Below are 20715 nucleotides of genomic sequence, written 5' to 3' on the forward strand. Positions count from 1 at the left end.
GAACCAATGATGTGTCTCAGTATGCACACTTCCATACTTCTACTTGCTATTCTGAGTGTACAAACGTGCACAAAACACTGCACACTTCTCACCCTCAATGATTGCTATCTTGGTGACATAATGGAAATTGGGGGACCTCCAACCTATTTTCAGCCAATCGGAGAAGGCCATGTCGTCGACGCCGACGCAATTTCCATGTCGCCTGAAATATTTATGCACACAAGCGAGGAAAACACCACCACCTTCATTTTTAATTTCTTAAACCCAACAGACCCGGTACCGGGCCCAAAAGAATGCTACTATAATTGACCTCTGGTAAAAAGTTAAAAAACAAAAATTCTGTTTTGGTAAGTTCAATACTTACCAACATTTTGTAGCATGTACGTACATACTTTATGGTATTTCTATGTTTTTTTTTGGTCCAGCTATAGTCACGGTGTTGCTCAATGAAAAAAGTGGCATCTCTGTCCATGGGCCCATTGCCATCATGGTGTTAACCTTTGGTTTATCAGAGTTTATTCAGGTATACTAACAGTCCCAATGTTCCTGGCACTGGAAATATATATTCTCTGAGCTCTTACATATCCATACGGACCAAAATAAGGTATATTGACCTGATAATTGCGGCACTGTTTTTGATTAATTTTGGATGCGTCTGTCTAGGTGAGCCACACCACCCAGCACCCTAGGGCTTAAAATGTTAAGGGATGAGCAAAAATAAAAACAAACAACAAAAGTGCTCTGAGAGCACAATATCCCCCGCTGGCAACTCTGCCATAACTCTGGTAAAATGCGACTGAATTGAACAAAATTACAATATGTGTATTACCGATGTATAACAAAGAATCTTGCCAAGTTTCGTGAAATTCCTCCAAAATTGTGAGAGGAACTGATTTCAGAAGAACGTACACCCTCATGAAATTGTCAAAGTACAAGTTATTTAATCAAGGGTCAAAACTGGGAAATTTTTCACAAACTAAATTAAATCCCAATATTACCCCTTTTCCACCAAAATCAGTTCCAGGGCTGGTTCGGAGCCAGTGCTGGCACTGGTTCACAACTCGTTCAACTTGCGAGCCAGCTGAGAACCAGTTTCCTTTTCCATAGCTCGCGGTGCTAAGGGAAGCCACGTCATTACGTCGGTGTATACGTCATTACGTTGCTGATATGTCAGTTACGTCGCTACGTTTGCATAAACCTTGGCGCGAACATCGAAGCAAAAACACGGAAGAAGCAGCAGCAGCAACAACAACAACAATAATAATGGATGACTTCGCGTTTGTACAGCTGCTGCTTCTCGTCGCTTAAAAATGGCGATCTTTCGCGGTCTTGTTATTGTTGTTGGTCTTAACAACTCCGCCCCCCCCCGCTGACGTAAGCGGTTCTTTCCTCTGGCCCAGTAGAGAGTTGGTGCTAGCCTGGAACCGGTTTTTCTGGCCCCAGAGCCAGTTCTTTGTCAGTGGAAACAGAAAACCCGGTTCCAAACTAAGCACTGGCCCCGAACCAGCCCTGGAACTGCTTTGGTGGAAAAGGGGCATCTGTGTATTACTGTCATATAACAAGGCCTTTTGCCAAGCTTCAATAAACTCATCCAAAAATCGTGAGAGGAGTTGATGTCAGAAGGCAAACGCACTTTCATGAAATTGTCAAAAGTACAAGGTTGTAATCAAGGGCCACAACTCTAGCAAAATAACAATATGCGTACTCCTGACATATAACAATGCCTTTTGTCAAGTTTCATGAAATTCCTCCAAAAATCGTGAGAGGAGTTGATTTCAGAAGGAAAAAACACACTCATGAAATTGTCAAAGTATAATTTTGTTAATCGAGGGCTGTAACTCTGGTAAAATGTGACCGAATTTAACAAAATTACAATATGTGTATTACCAACATATTGACCCATCCCACGTGACGTCACGACAAATGCGGCCGCCATTTTGGACATGAACTACCAGTAGTCTACCACAGCCAACAACGAGGAACGACGGCGAAGCATCGAAAGGAATACAGCCATCAAAGAAAGTTTTTACTTTCAGCAAGACTTCCATCATGCCATTATATTGTTGTGCACCTGGATGTAGTAACCATCAACACACAAGGCAAGATTTATCATTTTATCGGATCCCGACAGATGCTGACCGACGGAAAAGATGGATGGTCTCTAAAATATTGGCAAAATGATGTTTATTGACATAGCAATCGCGTGTAACGGGAAGCATTCGCATATCCGAAGTGTTGTGTTTACATCAAAGATAAAATAAACCGATATGACGACTGCTGCTGCCAGGTTGGGGACACAAACTAGTAGAAAGGAAGTGTGCCAACAGTGCCAACACACTTCCTTTGTGGTCGATTCTGCTTTAAGGTAAGATGCATTTAATTATTCGTCTGCTGTGGGTTTGGAATCAGTAGCCTGACCGATTCGTTCATGTTTGTGGTGCCATTTGTTTGTTGACGCGTGTTGAAATGGAAGATTGGTTGTTGACATGATTTCCAGTGATGCTTTGGTGCTGCTGTGGATCAGATGTGTTGAGTAGCCTGACTGTGGTATCATTGTTGACGCGAGGTTGTTTTTTGAACATGCCAATGCGGACACGATTTCCCCTGATGAGTTATGACTTCAGACGCGATGCGTGTGTGGAGGTGTGGAGTCCGCGTGATATGTGCGTAAGATAGGCTTCTCATGTGTTTGGAGATCCGCGCTCTGAGGCAAGCGCAAGCACACACACACACACACCCCCCCCAAGGGAAAAAAGGGACCCCCCGAAAATATCGGCATAGTTCGAACACTGGGTTGGAGAAAGTAATGGCAAATACCGAGTGCACAAACCATAGAAGGTAAACTGTACACAGCGCCAGGGCAGTGTGATGGTATGTCTACTTTTAGATTGTGTTAGCTTATCAATGAACACACTCGTCACTCGACGAGTTTCACGTCTTTACGACGGATACTTAAATGTGTGTTAGGTATTATTGTTGCAGTCTAAAGGCCTCTGCATGCTCTTGCGACAAGGCTTTCGCAGACAGCTTTCTGCAGACAGTTGTAATTTATCGTTGAGCGGGGAGTAATAGGCGTGCGCGATGTTATTCACCGCCACAACGCAAGGGGGCGCGAAGTCGCGAAATCGCTAGGAGTAGTTGGTGGGTGTGGTTAGTGGAGTGTTTATCCTCCGGTTACTTATAATGACTAGAACTGGAGTCGTATAGATGTCCGTACTTCCTCACTTCCTCGATCAACCGCTCTTCGTGCCGCTCCATCTTCGCTCGTGTTTTTAAAAATGGCGGTCGTGAAAACAAACCAAACCGGGAAAGTAGGGAAGCGGAAGTGCGTGTACAGCGGATATAGAGTGGACCAATCAGAGCCCTCTTGTCTGCGACGCTGTCTGCGAGGCTTCTGCGGTGGTCACAATTTTTGGGAGGTGCGCGCAGAGCGTCTGCGAAGGTGGGGGGGCCATGCAGACACTATCTGCGACACCGTCTGCGAGGACTGGGTTGTCAGCATAAATTGGCCTTAAGCAGTCATTGTAGCAGCTAGATGAGCGAGAACCGAAAGGGTCTGTGCCATAAACCGTTATTTCTTCATGTCCAAAATGGCGGTCGCGTTTATGAAGGTCACGTGAGTGGGAAGGGTCAATAACAAAGAATCCTGCCAAGTTTCGTGAAATTCCTCCAAAAATTGTGAGAGGAGTTGATTTCAGAAGGTGAGCACCCTTCCTGGGATGGACGGATATTGCCACAACATCATCCCCCTTCGGGCCTTTCAACCATCAGGGTATTTAAAACCCCCCAAGTAGGCAGATATTTTTTGGCGGGTTATGTGATGGGATATTTCCTCTCCATGTTCAATTTGAGACAACACTACCCTGTCAAAACTCATGCACTATGCAACTAACGCTACGTTCACACTGCAAGGCTTAATGCTCAATTCCGATTTTTTTGTGAAATCCGATTTTTTTGCGAGGTCGTTCACATTAACAAATATATGCGACTTGTATGTGATCCTCAGTATGAACGAAAAGCGACCTAAAAGTGTTCCGCATGCGCATTGCAGGATACGACGACGTCACACGCAGTGAGCATGGCCAGTGTTTACGGAAGTAAAACCGCCCGGTTGCGGTATGACCCATCCAATCTAGCTTGAATAGCTGCATCCCCCCAAATGGAAATCAGCTCCCTAACCTCTGCGTCCTTCCATTGAGAAGATTCAGAACCTTCACAGCCCGAAGCGTCCCTCGCATTGATGTCATGCGCAGGGGCGCAGATACGTTTTTTGAACTGGGGGGGACAAAAAACTGGGGGGGGGGGGGGGACAAAGCTGCCAGCAAACCAACCCCAATATGCCTGTCAAACTTGTTGTGGGTTACCATAGCAACCAAGCTCGAGCTCGCAACCTGTGCAGTCTGCGCAGCTCAACCAACCGAATATCAGTCTTCGTTTTGTTTTATATGAATTGTTGCAACTATGTATACACTGCTGTGCACCTCAATAAACCGAATGGTAATTAGTCTTTTGATTTTTCCATGAGGTTTGCCTTATGCAAAGAAAGACAGCATAGACATTTTTTCCTCCCTATAAGTGGGGGGGACCGAGCGAGGTGAATTTAAATCTGGGTGGAGACCCGCCGCCTACTTCAGCGCAGAATAGTGACGTTTGTGGCTTGTTGATGACGTGCAAGTCGGATGAATGCGACCTGGCGGTTCAGACTGAAGTCGCATATGAAAAGAGCGGATAGGAATCGGAATTAGCACCACATATCCAAACGGCCTGGGTCGGATTTTGAAAAAAAATCGGATCTGTGTCGTTCATATTGTCAATAAAAGATCGGATACAGGTCACATATGGGCGAAAAGATCGGATTTGAGTCACTTCAGCCTGCAGTGTGAACGTAGCTTAAGTACATAGTGTGCTCCGTATACTGCCATAAGTATGCAAACTGAGACACAGCACCAGATGTACCCTTACTTCTGTGACTTCTCTCACCAGGATACTTTACACTTGTATCTAGGAACTGCTGCTGTAATCAGAAATACCGTCCTGTGCTCATCACACCATCCTGTGCTGTCAGTTTTTATTCTTCTACACCTGCATACTGATTTATAATCCACTATCCAGAAGAGCATTGGTTGATTTGCTTTGGAGACCGGCTTCTCTCAAGTTTTCTTCTGCTTGTTGTGTCAGGACGTTGTTCTCCGTCACCGTCTCGTCTGCCTTTTTCATTCGGAGCCAAAAATCTACATCTATATCCATTATAACCGATTATTATGTTTTAAAATTCGGACTAATTCAATAGGGTAACAGGCACAGGACAATTCATCAGTGAACTGTCCACGCTAGGATTCCAGTTTGAACTGTAATTATTTCTGCTTACTTTTCCAGTGAAACGGACAGAGAGAGAAGACAAAGAGTCAGCAAACTGACATCTGTAACTGCTTACAGCAGAACCGCGGGTGCCGTCAAACCCAAGCCCGTGCTCAAATGATGCTTCAGTTTCGCTTTTTATTCGCCGAGTGCATTTCAGGGCTAAAGGGAGTCTCTTTTCATGACAAACTGAACAGAACTCCAGAGGTTTTAATAGTGAAGACCGCAATATCAGTCTGCAGGAGGGCTGGGCGATTTGATTATCAATCAATATCTATATTACTAAAGGAAGGCTGTCTGTCTCTCGGTCTCTTCACTGATGCAAACCAGCATGGCTGGACGCACATACTCCATACTTTGCACATGGATTGGTGACACCCCAGAGGGGCCCAAGACAACATTTCCAATTTTTCAAAACATGGGATTAGTGCTAATCCAACACACTATTCATTTCCCGTAGGCTATATGCTCGCGCTAGCACACTGTGCTAATCCAACACATTCATTTCCCGTAGGCGATATGCCCGTGCTAACACACTGTGCTAATCCAACACATTCATTTCCCGTAGGCGATATGCACGTGCTAACACACCGTGCTAATCCAACACATTATTCATTTCCCGTAGGCTATATGCTCGCACTAACACACTGTGTTAATCCAACACATTATTCATTTCCCGTAGGCTATATAGTCGTGCTAACACACTGTGCTAATCCAACACATTATTCATTTCCCGTAGGCTATATGCTCGCGCTAACACACTGCTAATCCAACACATTATTCATTTCCCGTAGGCTATATGCTCGCGCTAACACACTGTGCTAATCCAACACATTATTCATTTCCCGTAGGCTATATGCTCGCGCTAACACACTGTGCTAATCCAACACATTATTCATTTCCCATAGGCTATATGCTCACACTAACACACTGTGCTAATCCAACACATTATTCATTTCCCATAGGCTATATGCACGCGCTAACACACTGTGCAAATCCAACACACTATTCCAGGGGTGATAGCGTTCCGGCGCGCCGCGCCGGATTTCCGACGCACCGTGGCTGGGGAAAAAAAAAAAAATCTAGTTCGCCCATTGTCGTGTCATTCTGAGATGCGCAGATGGACAGTAAAGGGAATTTTCCCTTTACTGTCCATCTGCGCATCTCAGAATGACACAGGACAATGGGCGAACTAGATTTTTTTTTTTTCCCCAGCCACGGTGCGCCGGAAATCCGGCGCAGCGCGCCGGAACGCTATCACCCCTGCTATTCATTTCCCAGGGGCTATACACTCGCACTAACACACTGTGCTAATCCAACACACTATTCATTCCCCATGGGCTATACACTCGCACTAACACACTGTGCTAATCCAACACACTATTCATTCCCCATGGGCTATACGCTCGCGCTAACACACTGTGCTAATCCAACAGACTATTCATTCCCCATGGGCTATACGCTCACGGTAACACACTGTGCTAATCCAACACACTATTCATTTCCCATGGGCTATACGCTTGCGCTAACACACTGTGCTAATCCAACACACTATTCATTTCCCATGGGCTATACGCTTGCGCTAACACACTGTGCTAATCCAACAGACTATTCATTCCCCATGGGCTATACGCTTGCGCTAACACACTGTGCTAATCCAACACACTATTCATTTCCCATGGGCTATACGCTTGCGCTAACACACTGTGCTAATCCAACAGACTATTCATTCCCCATGGGCTATACGCTCACGGTAACACACTGTGCTAATCCAACACACTATTCATTTCCCATGGGCTATACGCTTGCGCTAACACACTGTGCTAATCCAACACATTATTCATTTCCCATGGGCTATACGCTTGCGCTAACACACTGTGCTAATCCAACAGACTATTCATTCCCCATGGGCTATACGCTCACGGTAACACACTGTGCTAATCCAACACACTATTCATTTCCCATGGGCTATATGCTCACGCTAACACACTCTGCTAATCCAACACATTATTCATTTCCCATGGGCTATACGCTTGCACTAACACACTGTGCTAATCCAACACACTATTCATTTCCCGTAGGCTATATGCTCGCGCTAACACACTGTCCTAATCCAACACACTATTCATTTCCCATAGGCTACATGCTCGCGCTAACACACTGTGCTAATCCAACACACTATTCATTTCCCATAGGCTACATGCTTGCGCTAACACTGTGCTAATCCAACACACTATTCATTTCCCATGGGCTATACGCTTGCGCTAACACACTGTGCTAATCCAACACATTATTCATTTCCCATGGGCTATACGCTTGCGCTAACACACTGTGCTAATCCAACAGACTATTCATTCCCCATGGGCTATACGCTCACGGTAACACACTGTGCTAATCCAACACACTATTCATTTCCCATGGGCTATATGCTCACGCTAACACACTCTGCTAATCCAACACATTATTCATTTCCCATGGGCTATACGCTTGCACTAACACACTGTGCTAATCCAACACACTATTCATTTCCCGTAGGCTATATGCTCGCGCTAACACACTGTCCTAATCCAACACACTATTCATTTCCCATAGGCTACATGCTTGCGCTAACACTGTGCTAATCCAACACACTATTCATTTCCCATGGGCTATACGCTCGCGCTAACACACTGTGCTAATCCAACACACTACTCATTTCCCATGGGCTATACGCTCGCACTAACACACTGTGCTAATCCAACACACTATTCATTTCCCATAGGCTACATGCTCGCACCAACACACTGCGCGGAACCTTGGTGGGGAATCCCCTCCCCCACTCGCCTGAGAGCTTCCATTGTATGGGATCTTGCAAACAGCGCTCCTCGCCGGAGACTTCTGCTAAGGCCGAGTCTATGCCACTGAGGAGACGCGGGGAGCGATTTGTGTCATTTTCACAGAACACGGTGAAAACAATCAAATACATTTGCGTGTCCACGCAATTCTCCACTGGGCCATTCAGAGGAAATCAGGTTCACAGGCAATAGCTACAGATAGTAATGAGCACTTTATTAGGAACACTTGTATACGTACTGATTCATGCAACCATCTAATCAGCCAATCGTGTAGCAGCAGTGGAATGCATAAAATCATGCAGATGTGGGGCAACAGCTTCGGGTAACGTTCACATCAACCATCAGAATGAGGAAAAAATGTGACCTTGGTGATTAATAATAATTTGTTATGACCCCAGGATCATAATATGTACTATTGCTCGTTTACTTTTTGTTGCTGCCGTTTTCCCTCCCTGCCTGAGGGGGGTGCTGTTCATATGTTCCTGTTTTTCAGTTGTAGGTGGCGGCAGCTGACTGGACCGTGGTTGACTGCATCGGCTTTTAAAATGCTTTCTGGAGAAGATGGCTGTGCTTCACTTTCTCCTGGTTCCCAAGAGGACTGTGCCTTGTGTTGCTCACTGATTAAAGTGCTTAAGTTGTAAATATTGTAACTATTTTCCTAAAGCTGTCCACGTAACTGTAAGGGTGAGAAGCCCTCCCCCCCCCGCCTGTCCCTCTGAGTTACATGTCAATCCTGAGATTGAGACGCTGACCTCTTCTGCTCCTCGGACCTGCCTGATCCATCCTGATGCCTTACGTCTGGCTGGAGTCTCATCACATCGCTCCTATGGAGGACGGCCCCATGTGGACAATTGAAAGTCACACTTGGAAGACGCTCTGGACACTTACAGTAACGCTTTTATGTCTGAGGACTCCAGGTGACTTGCTAACTTTAGGACTGCAGTTGTCATGAACAGTTTTGCACTCAGGTTTCCGTCAATGAAGAGTTACAACATCAACGAAACTGACTTCATGTTAAAACTGTTAAAAATGTTATAATCACATTGTCTGCTGTCACCCAAATGAGGATGGGTTCTCTTTTGAGTCTGGTTCCTCTCGAGGTTTCTTCCTCATGTCGTCTGAGGGAGTTTTTCCTTGCCACCGTCGCCACAGGCGTGCTCATTGGGGATAGATTAGGGATCAAATTAGCTAAAGCTGCTTTGCGACAATGTCTATTGTTAAAAGCGCTACACAAATAAACTTGACTTGACCCTTTTTGTTGCATTCTATTTTTCTCCTGTTGATGTTAGGGAGTTAGGTAAGATCTCTATTTTCTTTCATTTTCCTTTGTTGTCCAAGCAAGTTAGGCCATTAAACATAGATTGTTTTGTTTGTTATTTTGGGCCATGCTCACCCTGACACTAACTTTCCTTTGCTGAAATAAACAAGTTGTATTTTGGACTGCAATCGACTGTGGCACTGTTTGTCCTTGAGGGCGGGGAAAGGGGAAGTCAATTAATCTTTTATGCTATGCTCAGGTTTACCCTAAGCTGGGGCGTAACATAATAATAATAATAATAAATAATGCCATGGCAGGGCGGCACGGTGGTGTAGTGGTTAGCGCTGTCGCCTCACAACAAGAAGGTCCAGGTTCGAACCCTGTGGCTGGCGAGGGCCTTTCTGTGTGGAGTTTGCATGTTCTCCCCGTGTCCACACAGTAGGGGTAAGTGTGAATGGTTGTCTGTGTCTATGTGTCAGCCCTGTGATGACCTGGCGACTTGTCCAGGGTGTACCCCGCCTCTCACCCGTAGTCAGCTGGGATAGGCTCCAGCTTGCCTGCCTATGAATTTAATTCAATATCATAGTCGCCACTGAAGTCCACTCGATCCTTGTTTACCGTCAATGGATCGGTCACTCGTCAAAACAGTCCGCCAGAATCCGAGTAGGGAATGGCCGCAACAGCCTCCAGGGGAATGGCTGAGCGTAGCAGTCAGTCAAACACAAGTTAGCCAATGGGAATGCATTCCTGGACAGCCCACCCACACGTGAAGTTTGTGCCAAAACTGCAAGCAAAAAGTCAGGGAGCGCAAACGAGAAAGCTGGAATCGCAACCAAAATAAAATTACGTCAAACAAAACTGAGAAAGACGTGGAACAAAAATAAAAGGGTTTCTGAAGAGTAAGAGACTGATATTTTGCACGATTACACGAATAATTTGTTTGCCAGTCTAAAAAAATTTACTTTTTTTTTTTGTATTTTGATTTGTCGTTTTTGTTTGATATTTCAAAAATATTGTATGAACATTTTGGCACAAAATTGATTCCATAAAGGGAGGCCTTACCCAGTATGTCACAAAACACTTTCTTGGATATTGCAGGTAGTCACAGTATCTTTTAAGCTTGTACTCGCACTCGGCGATGTGTACCGTGCCCAAGTGCATTTGACCTCCAAATTCTGGTTTGTTTGACTTGGATGTGGGTCAATGGACCACTTGGAAGAGGTGTGCTTGAGCACAGTTCAGTTGGGCTCATGTACAGTGTTCCTGAGCACGGAATTCGGATGCTACAATGTCAAAATAAGTCCACGGAAACAAACAAACAACGACAAAGGGGTCATCAGGGTTCTCCAGAACATCTGAAGTAGCAGGCTTTAAAAAAAAAAAAAAAAAAAAAAAAGTAGTAGTGGACTCTGGAATTTTATCATCATAACTTGCATAACTGTGGCACAATGTCCCCTGCTGGCAACTCTGCCGTAACTCTGGTAAAATGCAACTGAATTGAACGAAATTACAATATGCATATTACCGACATATAAAAGTATCCTGTCAAGGTTCGTGAAATTCCTCCAAAAATTGAGAGAGGAGTTGATTTCAGAAGGTGAGTACCCTTCACGGGACGGACAGACGGAGGGACACTGCCACGACATAATTGCCCTGCGGGCCTTTCAGCCAGCAGGGCATAAAAATTGTGAAGGAAGTTGATTTCAGAAAGCAAGCACACCTTGATGAAATTGCCAAAGTACAAGTCTGTTAATAATCAAGGGCATAACTCTGGTAAAATCTGCCCAAATTAAACAAGATTTCAATATGCGTTTAACTGCCATATAACAAAGCCTTTTGCCAAGTTTCAAGAAATTTGTCCAAAAAATCGTGAGAGAAGTTGATGTCAGAAGGCAATCACACCTTCATGAAATTGTGAAAGTACAAGGTTGTTAATCAAGGGCTGTAACTCTGGGAAAATGCAACCGAATTGAACAAAGTATCAATATGCATACTACCGACATATAAACAAGGCCTTTTTGTCAAGTTTCGTGAAATTCCTCCAAAAATTGTAAGAGGAGTTGATTTCAGAAGAAAAAACACACTCATGAAATTGTCAAATTACAATTTTGTTAATCGAGGGCTGTAACTCTGGGAAAATATGTGATCGAATTGAACGAAATTACAGTATGCATATTACTGCCATAGAACAAAGAATCCTGCCAAGTTTCGTGAAATTCCTCCAAAAATTGTGAGAGGAGTTGATTTCAGAAGGTGAGCACGCTTCCTGGGACGGACGGACGGAAATCGTCACGACATAATCCCCCTACGGGCCTTTCGGCCAGTGGGGGACAAAAACCCAGTTTAATCGTCTGCAACAACCACCAGCTGCATCTTTACCGTCTGCTACGGTGTAGTCACGTGATCCGGTTCAGCCAATCGGAGCACGAGAATCCATCAACAAAAATATGGCGTTGCTTCCAGTCGTGCTAGACCCGAATTGAAGACAATTTCATGGTGGGAGTAACTGGATTTGCAGCAAATTATGAACAGTGGAGACGATATAAAAAATCGCTTGAACATTGAAAGGCAAGGTTTTTTTTGGGGGGGATTGAGCAGCTGGCACAGACCGTCTGCGTAGGCGGAGAAAACCGCCAGTCGCCGTTGCTTGTGGACATCTCTGGAGTCATGAAACAATGAACACTGATTATGCTTTGCGAAAATGCTTTTCTTCAACACAAAAAGTGACATCGTGATAACAGAGTACGTGGGCATGGAACGATGAGCACAGTATGAGTACAGACCAGCGGGGGGGGCAATCACTCTCGGGTGCGGTCCGAGGCAACTGTGCCTACTGTGAGTACACCTTAATAGTTATTTATTAAATAAATTACAAACTCTAAAAATGCAGCTGATCTCATGTAAAAGTACTGAAACTTTAAAACTTTACAATTTTTAAAAGAACTTACCGGTCCTCCTTTTCAGTGCTAAACAATTTAAAATCAAACACCATTTGCAGTGTTTTCTGAAATGCATAGATCACGATACACATCACGTGCTGTAGAAATGTCTGAGTATCTTGATACGATATTTTTGTCATATCGCTCGCGCCGAGTCTCCAATGATGCACAGTAACATAAGAACAAATGTGAAGAAACCGTGAATGATATCGCTGCACAAAAGCCTGCTGCATTACACATTCCGTGTTATCTAGAGACTCGTCGACCCGTCTTTTCGACGGCCGATACTAGAAGTCGATGGGTAATTTTGTGCAACGATGGGCTTCAAAATTCCTATTAGAGAAAATTATGATGAAACAAAAACGAGCAAAGTTAGTTACACTGGCAGATCAAAATAAACACCAGTGGCGGAGTGGGGACCTTAAACAACACAAATCTGCATCCTATGTGCATGTTTCTCCAGGACAATGTTCGTTCTTCCTCATTTCTGAAGCGGGACGCGATTTGCTGCGCAAAACCGATTCCCGTTGGTCAGCACACGGCACAGAAACCAACCATAGCCCTTGTTTTATACTACAGCCAGGTTCAGCTACAGCAACAGAATAAGGGTTGGCCTCCGCAACCAACTTAGCATCTGTACATTGCACCACCTTGTTCGTCTAAGCTACGCCAAGATGGCCACTGAGGACTTCGCATTTGAGAAAGCCGCAGAACTTTTCATGCAACCTCATCTGAGGCGTATGTAAACCCTCTAATCGGAGAGGTCCAGAAGTGCCAGCGACCGGCAGTTTTCTCCACCTACATAGACTGCACCGGCTACTCGAGCCCAGAAAAAATAACTTCCTTTCAATGTTCAAGCGATTTATATTGATATTATATATGAGCGCTGCCCATAATTTGCTGCAAATCCGGTTATTTCACCACGAAATTGTCTTCGATTCAGGTAATTACTGGAAGCGACGCCATATTTGTTAATCGATTCTCACGCTCCAATTGGCTGAGCCGGACCATGTGACCACGCCCTAGCGTATGTAGTTATGTTACAGAGCCAGGCAGCGAACTACAGAGGGGAACTGAGAAAGCCAAGCACACACACACACCTGGATGGAAATTTCATACATATTTTGCAAGTATTTTACAGGGAAATGGTTTATAATTTATTAGCTGAGAATGCACCAGAAGGCATATAAATGTAAAAATTTTCAGGGGAAGAGAAAAGAGAAGATGCCCCAGACGGCCCTAGCATTAGCATTCGTGCATTAGCTGCCTACTTTTTTTTTTTAAGCTGGCCACTTTAGTTTTTCCGGAGAACCCTGTTTAATGTTCACACGCACTCAATATGTACATGTAAAAGGTCAGCTTCTGTGTCTGGGACAGCCGTTACCAATTTACCACACTGTGCTAATCAGGACTGAGCATTGCAAAACTAGGCACAAAGGCTACGTGCTATAAAATGGCATGAAATAAAGAATTTTCGTGAAACGATTTGAGATGACTGATTCCTTTTTCAGAAATTCGCTACCTTAAACCCCTTATTTGAAGAGCTTCTCTCAACTGCTTTTTCATGCCAAGATTGCACCAAATTTGCTTAAATATTTCACATTTTCCCAGAGGAGCATGTCCTCAGGCCCCCTGAGCAGTTCTTCGCTTGGCCATCAGACACCCTTCTCTCAATTTCTAGATAATACCCTAATTACACATCTTCCACCCGTGCTATGAGTGTTTTTACCTAACGACTGATGCGAGCCAAAAATATTTTGCAACTTCTTTCTTTCACTGCAATTACTACGTTGACTGTGAGCAAAATAAGCTTATAAAAGATACACATGCGGGGCGGCACGGTGGTGTAGTGGTTAGCGCTGTCGCCTCACAGCAAGAAGGTCCAGGTTCGAGCCCCGTGGCCGGCGAGGAACTTTCTGTGTGGAGTTTGCATGTTCTCCCCATGTCCGCGTGGGTTTCCTCCGGGTGCTCCGGTTTCCCCCACAGTCCAAAGACATGCAGGTTAGGTTAACTGGTGACTCTAAATTGAGCGTAGGTGTGAATGGTTGTCTGTGTCTATGTGTCAGCCCTGTGATGACCTGGCGACTTGTCCAGGGTGTACCCCGCCTTTCGCCCGTAGTCAGCTGGGATAGGCTCCAGCTTGCCTGCGACCCTGTAGAACAGGATAAAGCAGCTAGAGATAATGAGATGAGATGAGATACACACGCTTAACTGTATACGTGAGACTAAGAACTGTTGAAATAAATAAAATTTTAAATCCAAAATCTGCGTTTTTGGCTTCCTGAATGAATTTAAACAGAATGCACAGCAGTATTTATGAACTCAGGTAATGACCATTATTTGGTTAATGTAACTGATACTGATTTTATTTCATTGTTATTCATTAAAGGAGAACTGAAGGCAAATTTTTTTATCATCAAAATTCTATTTCTCATTTTATTAAATATAGGAATGCATTTCTGATCGCTATTTTGTCACTGCTATAGCAAGTTATGAGTGTCTGAAATCTGCTCTGTAATATATCAGTCCATATGTCAAAGCAATGGCTGTAAACGAGATTCGTTGAGACCTGTACGAGACATCGTAGGACGGAAGTAAAACGTACAGCGGAAATCAAAGTGACCAACATCTGCCAGCGTTGTCAAAAGACGCGCGCCCTCTTTCAAATGCTGACGTAATCAAGCCGGAAATTTTGTTTGTTTTGATAGCAATCAGGAAAGTTTGAAAAAAAAAAAAGTAGGCAGTAATCGTCATTTAAACTCGTTTTTGTGCAATATTTCATTTGGAAAACAGTTTTCAAAATGGCGGCACTGACACCTGGCTGACACTTCACGTTTCGAAGTCTCGCACAAGTCTCGTGAAGATCGCGCGGATAAGCGACGCCTGCCGTGGACCAAACGAACCAAATTCAACATGGCTAAAAACCGAATAGGCCGATAAGTATCATATTTAATTGCAATTAGTTGCCAATATGAGTCACGATATAAGGTTACGAAAACCGAAAACGTGATTGAATAACACGTTAAATAAGAAATAAAGCGAGTATAAAAACAACATCAGTTCCCCTTTAAATCCACAATCACTCACATCCAGGGGTGCTGTAGTGTAGCCAATTTACATATAGGCATGTTTTTGGACAGTGGGAAGAAACTGGAGAACCCAGATAAATCCCACACTGACAAAAAGAGAACATGTAACTCCATACAGACTCTGGATTGACCAGGCAACCCTGGAGGTTTGAGGAGACAGTGCGACCTGCGGTACCAACACATTTATTCAGTTTATATACAGACATCCATCCATTATCCATAACTGCTTATCCTGTGCAGAGTTGTGGGCAAGCTGGAGCCTATCCCAGCTGACTATGGGCGAGAAGCAGGGTACACCCTGGACAAGTCGCCAGATCATCACAGGGCTTCAGTTGATATACATTATGTAAACTGTATTTTTTTTTAATTTATTTAACAGTACACTTTTTTTTTTCCACAAAATCATGCCTATAAAGCATACTAACAGTCTTTGAACTTAGCCGGTAGTCTGAAGCCCAAGGCTGGTAGAACACCGTATTGGTCTAGTGAATTTATTTACGTCACTAGTCCGATGGGCTAGTGTGAAAAATAGTCTCCTAAAGTAGTATAATAACTTGTTCCTGAATGTGAAATACTTTTGAAAATGCAAATCAAAATTATGAAAATCAGTATTATTCTGGTCAAAATGAAACTTGACATTGATCTACTTTGGAAAAGCCACTAAAAATAGTCATATGTGAGATGCACTCGTATTTTCCCGGCCGTTTCTGCCATTTCTGTCAACCTAGGACATTGCTTTTTTTAACCTCAAGCGCAACTGATTGGTTTTTGACTAAAATCACGAAAACCATTCTTCAAAACAAGTAATCCAAATTTCAACATAAATGAATCCTGGAAAAGAGAATGGGATTCGAACATACCACGGGGAGGAGAAATAATTACAAACCCAGCAGACCCACTCCCAGGCTTTTCGGCCCTCTCAAGACGTGAGTGGGTCCAATCCAATAGAATTTTATCAAAAAAAAGTGGACGAACCGCTGTGAACCTCTACCAATGGGGGTATCGTGACACTCCAACATGTCCAAAATGCCAACAGGCACCACAAGACATGGACCACCTGGTCCTTCACTGCCCACAAACAGCTATACCTGGAGGTTACAATTCAATTTATGAGGTGGGCCCAATATTCCAACAATGGTGCACTAACAGAGGTGTGAAATAAACCATACGAAACTACTATTGATTGGTTCACAGTGAACTCTTTGACCAATGGTAAATTTTTCTAAAAGGTCTTTTTTGCACCATACGATTATTGCTGAACTTTGACTTTACTCATTGGCCTCTATTTGCACCGGAGAATTCCAAAGATGAAGAAACAGCTGAAATGTGCATTCAAGGGTTTGAAGATAAAGCAGATTCTTCCTACCCGCACTGGAGGCATGAGATGGCTGCCCCACATGGAGAGGTCACTTAAGGAGTTTGTTAGTGGATATCGTGCCCTCAGGGCTCAACTGGAAAATGCTTCACAGATCAACGCCAAGGCAGAAGGACGAGCTACTGTAAATTGGCCTCCGATAGTGAGGTCATCGTTTTCTGGTTACTTTTGAAGGTAAGTAAATAGACATTCATGAATTTCAACAACAATAATATTAGATAATGATTCAAAAGTGACAGAGCTGTGAATATTAATGCAAGGAGAAAATTATAGCTCATAATTTATTATTCAAACAAAATTTATATTTTGCGCAGAAATCAACCGGTTTTATAATTTTGTTTTAGTTGATGGATGATCATGCCGCAGGTCAGAATCTACTGGACTTTGAGGATGTCAGTGATGAATATTCATCAAATAAATTTGATAACAAAATGAACAAGGATTTTGTGAATGACATACTCACTAGATACAGTGGATATATTAAAAAAAAAAAAAAAAAAAAAAAAAAAGTGTACATCTCCCGTTAAAATGATCGTTTTTTCTGATGTAAAAAAATGAGACTATGATAAATAATTTCAAAACTTTTCCCACCTTTAATGTGACCTATAACCTGTACAATTCAATTGAAAAACAAACAAATCTGTTAGGGGGGGAAAAACAAACAAAACGCACAATAAGCTGGTTGCATAAGTGTGCACACCCTTAAACTAATACTTCGTTGAAGCACCTTTTGATTTAATTACAGCAGTCAGTCGTTTTGGGTTCACACCCGCCATCAATTAAAATGACTCTGATTAACCCCAAATAAAAGTTCAGTTGCATCCTCCAGCCAAAGCCAGGGTTCACAGAGCTTACAAAGCATCAAAGGGATCTCATTGTTGAAGGGTATCAGTCAGGAGAAGGGGACAAAAACATTTCCACGGCATTAGATACACCATGGAGCACAGTGAAGACAGTCATCAAGAAGTGGAGAAAATATGGGACAACAGTGACATTACCGAGAACTGGACGTCCCTCCAAAACTGATGAAAAGACAAGACGAAAACTGGTCAGAGAGGCTGCCAAGAGGCCTACAGCAACACTGAAGGAGCTGCTGGAATTTCTGGCAAGTACTGGTTGTGTACTACATGTGATAATCTCCTGTATTCTCCATATGTCTGGACTATGGGGTAGGTTCAAAGAAAAACATCCAGGCCCGGCTAAATTTAGCAAAAAAACCCCCAAACAAACAAACAAACAAAAAAAAACCAACATCAACTCTCCCAAAAGCATGTGGGAAAATGTGTTATGGTCTGATGAAACCAAGGTTAAACTTTTTGGCCACAATTCCAAAAGGTATGTTTGGCACAAAAACACTGCGCATCACCAAAAGAACCCCATACCCACGGTGAAGCATGGTGGTGGCAGCATCATGTTTTGGGGTTGTTTTTCTTCAGCTGGAACAGGGGCTTTAGTCAAGGTGGAGGGAATTATGAACAGTTCTAAATACCAGTCAATTTTGGCCCAAAACCTTCAGGTGTCTGCTAGAAAGCTGAAGATGAAGAGGAATTTCATCTTTCAGCACGACAATGACCCCAAAAAGTTTTGGAACGGCCCAGCCAGAGCCCAGACCTAAATCCAATTGAAAATCTGCGGGGTGACCTGAAGAGGGCTGTGCACAAGAGATGCCCTCGCAATCTGACAGATCTGGAGCACTTTTGCAAGGAAGAGTGGGTAAATATTGCCAAGTCTAGATGTGGCAGGCTGATAGACTCCGACCCAAAAAGACTGAATGCTGTAATTAAATCAAAAGGTGCTTCAATGAAAGTATTGGTTTAAGGGTGTGCACACTTATGCAACCAGCTTACTGTACGTTTTTTATTTTTCCCCCCTAACAGGTTTGTTTTTCAATTGAATTGTACAGGTTATATGTCACATTAAAGATGGGAAAAGTTTTGAAAATTATTTATCGTGGTCTCATTTTTTTTTACATCAGAAAAACCTAGCATTTTAACAGGGTGTGTACACTTTTTATATCCACTGTATGTATGAACACCGTCAAAGAATCCTTTGACACGAAAGAAATAAAAAAAAAAAGTGTACTGATTTAACAACAGCTGGTGTTTGTTCAATTACACCAGTGTTAAAAATAACACTTGTATTGACAGGAAAAGCTGTATAAGGTCTTAAGTGTACAAATGACTGACGACACAGGTTCAGGTAGAGCTGGGAGATAAATCGATTTTATCAATTAATTCAAATTTACAGTTAAGGACGATGTGTTTTTATGAAAATCGGTTTTCTCTCAGTTTTAACTTCCGCCACCGACGCGCCCCTCTGCGCATGTACAGAACGGATCGGGCAGCAGAGACGGATCGGGCACTGACACTATAGCCCTCCTCCCGCGCGCTTCCCATAGACACACACAACATGGCAGCGATTGGGGAAAAGCCGCAACTTGTGCCCAAGAAAGGAGTAACTTCCTCCGTGATCTGGAATTGGTTTGGTTTTGCGGCGTCAGACGCAGACCAAACAAGTCCTCATTGTAAGGTGTGTTTGAAAACAGTTGCTTCCAAAGGAAGCAGCATGACGAATTTATTCCAACACCTTAAACAGAAGCCTGCAGCGGAGTGGGAGAAGTGCTACTCCCAGTGGAATGAAAACAGTCGCAGCACTAGCGCACCATCCAAAGTAAAGCAAGCAACCGTCCCGGACACATTTTCAAACTGTGTGCCTTATGATAAGAATGGCAGGGTTTCTGCAGGCTTGAACAAGTTCAATTTAAGACGTTTTAAGACCTTTTTAAAGACCATAACAGGTTAAATTTAAAGGTCCCATGGCATGAAATTTTCACTTTCTGAGGTTTTTTAACGTTAAAATGAGTTCCTCTGACCTTCTTAAGTCACCCCAGTGGCTAGAAACTTCATAATGTGTAAACCAAACTATGCCCAACATTTGAGAATGGCGCGTCAAAACGGCGCGTTGATAAGCTCTTCCCTTTATTACGTCAGCAAGGGAGATGATCCCCACGCCCCCCCCTCTGGATTCCCACTCACCGTATGGATTGCCCCGCCCAGTTGTAGTGAGGAGACCATAGAGGACACAACAACATGGCATCACCTAAGCGAGCGAAACATGGAAGTTGCGCTGTACATGGATGTGATAACACAGAAAGGAGTCTGTTTTTCCTGCCGACGGGAGAGCCCCTGAAGACGCAGTGGCTTAATTTTATTTACTTCAATAATACGCCGTCGAGTCTACCTAAGACGGTGTATGTTTGTCGGAAGCATTTTCCTGATGAATGTTTCCACAACTTGGGACAGTACAGGGCAGGTTTTGCACATCAACTGTCACTGAAGCCTGGGTCCGTACCAAGCATCCCTGCCGCATCGGCCACAAACAGCGAACAAGTAAGTGTATAACTGTTAAGTCGTTTTGCCATGTTTTAAAATCGGTGCGTTTGCAATGGCTACATTAGCTGTGCAGCTAACCGCTTCCTGCAGTTAGCCAGGTACTCTGCGCTACCTCTGTTATAATAGCCAGTCAAAACAGTTTTTACAAAGACACCCACATTCTTTTTTTTTAAGTCACTCGTTCATTTTATTTGTTTGTTCAGTAAAAACCCAAACATTTGTTGAATTTATTTTATTTCCTCGCGTCGCACCTTAATGATGTCAGCGCGCGGTATTTTTCCCTGATTCTGGGCCGGGGTGTCATGAGTGGCAGAGCAGCTCCATCGCTGCGATCCATTGAAAGTCAGCCCTAGATCCAATCTTTTGTCAGGAGCTGAGGTCGCGCGGGCGGCCCTCCAGCGGCACCGGCCGCCCGTGGAGGCAGCGGTTCTCCCAGGGGCGAGTTGGGGGGAGGAAACGGCAAAGTCCCC

The 20715-nt window shown here is 43.8% G+C and overlaps 1 protein-coding gene across 2 annotated transcripts in view; it reads right to left on the minus strand.

Moving 5' to 3' along the window:
• Nucleotides 1-20715, minus strand: part of sp4 (sp4 transcription factor) — a 69514-nt gene that overhangs the window by 28737 nt on the left and 20062 nt on the right. The gene's annotated exons all lie outside the window — the stretch shown is intronic.

This window comes from Neoarius graeffei, chromosome 16 (assembly GCF_027579695.1).
Source record: "Neoarius graeffei isolate fNeoGra1 chromosome 16, fNeoGra1.pri, whole genome shotgun sequence".
NCBI lineage: Eukaryota > Metazoa > Chordata > Actinopteri > Siluriformes > Ariidae > Neoarius > Neoarius graeffei.